This window comes from Dunckerocampus dactyliophorus, unplaced genomic scaffold (genome assembly GCF_027744805.1).
Source record: "Dunckerocampus dactyliophorus isolate RoL2022-P2 unplaced genomic scaffold, RoL_Ddac_1.1 HiC_scaffold_46, whole genome shotgun sequence".
Classification (NCBI taxonomy): Eukaryota; Metazoa; Chordata; class Actinopteri; order Syngnathiformes; family Syngnathidae; genus Dunckerocampus; species Dunckerocampus dactyliophorus.
In genome coordinates this window covers 72,501-75,000 of record NW_026559882.1, presented here as the reverse complement: position 1 = coordinate 75,000, position 2,500 = coordinate 72,501, and the positions used below count along the sequence as shown (strand labels likewise).

General features: G+C 75.2%; 2 non-coding genes across 2 annotated transcripts in view; both read left to right on the top strand.

Moving 5' to 3' along the window:
* Window positions 1-1,361: 1,361 nt before the first annotated feature.
* LOC129176224 (5.8S ribosomal RNA) lies at window positions 1,362-1,515 on the top strand. Its single transcript, XR_008569148.1, has one exon. It is a non-coding gene; the product is annotated as a 5.8S ribosomal RNA (ribosomal RNA).
* An 880-nt stretch (window positions 1,516-2,395) lies between these two features.
* LOC129176220 (28S ribosomal RNA) overlaps window positions 2,396-2,500 on the top strand; it is a 4,224-nt gene continuing 4,119 nt past the window's right edge. Inside the window, exon 1 of the ribosomal RNA XR_008569145.1 lies at window positions 2,396-2,500. This exon is cut by the window's right edge and continues 4,119 nt beyond it. This is a non-coding gene — a ribosomal RNA (28S ribosomal RNA).

Below are 2,500 nucleotides of genomic sequence, written 5' to 3'. Positions count from 1 at the left end.
CGGCGGAGGGGCTCCGGCTCCCCCGGTCCGGCGCGGGCGGGCGGGCGTCCCGACGCGCCCCGCCGCCTGCCGCCGTTCGCTCCCCGGCCCCACCGGCAGGCCGGCTCCCACGCTCGCTCCCACGCTCGCTCCCACGTGGCCTCCCACGACGTCTCCTTCTCCTGCGCCACTGTGTTACCCCCCCCCAGGACCGACGGCGGGCCCTCCCCCGGGAGGCCCGCCCGAGGTGCGCGGTCGCACGGCGGGCTCCGTCCCGCCCGCGTACGGCGGAGGTGGTCCCCCGCGGCCACCGCCGGTCCGGCGCGGGCGGGCGTCCCGGCGGGCGTCGCGCCTTACGGAACCATAACCTTTACCCCGCCACCCGGCGGGGGGGCCGCGGGTACTCAACTCGCCTCCCTCCTCCGGAGGGAGGAGGGGAGTTTAATGTCTCCGGCCCCGGCCGGAGCGCCCGTGACCTTGTCGTCCCCGGACACAGAATTCCAGCTGGAAAGAAGGAGGTGCGCGCGGCCGCACGGCGGGCTCCGGCCCGACGGGCGCCGCGGGCGCCTTCACGGAACACCCCGGAACAGAAGACCGGGGGGCCCGCGGGTACTCTGCGCGAGTTCAAAGTCTCCGGCTCCGGCCGGAGGCGCCCGCGGCCCCTCCTCGTCCGAGGAGGTGCGCGTTCGCACGGCGGGCTCCGTCCCGCCCGCGTACGGCGGAGGTGGTCCCCCGCGGCCACCGCCGGTCCGGCGCGGGCGGGCTCTGCTCCGACGGGCGCCGCGGCCTCCGCGGAGGTGCGCGTTCGCACGGCGGGCTCCGTCCCGCCCGCGTACGGCGGAGGTGGTCCCCCGCGGCCACCGCCGGTCCGGCGCGGGCGGGCTCTGCTCCGACGGGCGCCGCGGCCTCCGCGGGCGCGCGTTCGCACGGCGGGCTCCGTCCCGCCCGCGTACGGCGGAGGTGGTCCCCCGCGGCCACCGCCGGTCCGGCGCGGGCGGGCTCTGCTCCGACGGGCGCCGCGGCCCCGGACGAGCCTCTGCGGAGGCGCGCGTTCGCACGGCGGGCTCCGTCCCGCCCGCGTACGGCGGAGGTGGTCCCCCGCGGCCACCGCCGGTCCGGCGCGGGCGGGCTGCGTTCCGACGGGCGCCGCGGCCTCGGCGAGCCAACCCGCCGCCTGGCGGCGGGGCGGGGGGAAGGGAGGACCGCGGGGGTACTCTGCTCGAGCGCCCTCGTCCCACCCGACCCCCCCGAACCGGCATCTTCACCCCCTTGTCATGATCTTGGCTTTTGAGGCGAAGCCGGCCGCCCTCTGCTGCCCGGGAGGGAGGGCGCGCCGTCCCCCAACTCACTTGTGTGGCAAGCCCACCAAAAACCCCTCTGACAACTCTTAGCGGTGGATCACTCGGCTCGTGCGTCGATGAAGAACGCAGCTAGCTGCGAGAACTAATGTGAATTGCAGGACACATTGATCATCGACACTTCGAACGCACCTTGCGGCCCCGGGTCCCTCCCGGGGCCACGCCTGTCTGAGCGTCGCTTGGCAATCAATCGGGAGTACGGACGAGGCCGGCCCAACCCCCCGCCCTCCGGGCGGGGGGCGGCCGCTCGGCCTACGCTCCCGCGGCTGGGGTGTCGCAGGCCCTCCGCGGGCCTTCGTCCCCTTAAGTGCAGACCGTAGAGCAAGCTGGCTGGAAAGAGGAAGAAAAGCCACGGGTGTTTCGAGGCCCCCGGCGTCCGAAGCGGCGGCGCGGCGCGCGGCGTGCGGCTCCGGCCGCCTCCGTCCCGCCCGCGACCCTGTTACGGTTCCCCCCGGTGCCCCTTCATCCGGTTTCGCTGGGCGTACCTCCGAGGTTTCCGGGGTTTGGCGGCGCGGTGCCGTCCCCTCCCGCCTCCCTCGCTGCGTTCCCGCCTCCTCGCCGTCTATCGAGCTCCCGCTCCTCTCCGTACCCTCTCCCCTTCCCCGGGGTTGCAGGGCGCCTCGCCGGGCCCCGCGCGTCAGCGGGCGCGGCTGCCGGTGGACCGCCGTGTCTCTGAGCAGCCCGCGCCGCGCGTGCGGCAGGTCGACCGGAGGCGTCGCGGAGGAGCGCGGACTCGTGAGAGTCAGGCCTGGTGGTGAGGGAACGGCCGCGCAGGGGCCCCAGGCGTGGTCGGGGTCGGTTTCGGCGTCCGCCTTGCCCCCGGTTCCACCCCTCGGTAACTCGCCGGCGATGCCCGGGTGTCGCGGGCCTCCCGCTCAGGGCGGGGGGAGTTCCGGGCAGGGCGCGGTGCTGCGGAGGCGTGTCCCGCCGTCCGTCCGCGCGCCCTCCGTCCGCCGCTGGCGGCGCCACCCGCGAGGTCTCGTCCACCCCGCCGCAGCCCTCCTCTTCCCGCAGGGTGAGCCTCTCCGGAGCCACCCCCCCACACCCACCTTCGACCACGACCTCAGATCAGACGAGACGACCCGCTGAATTTAAGCATATTACTAAGCGGAGGAAAAGAAACTAACCAGGATTCCCTCAGTAGCGGCGAGCGAAGAGGGAAG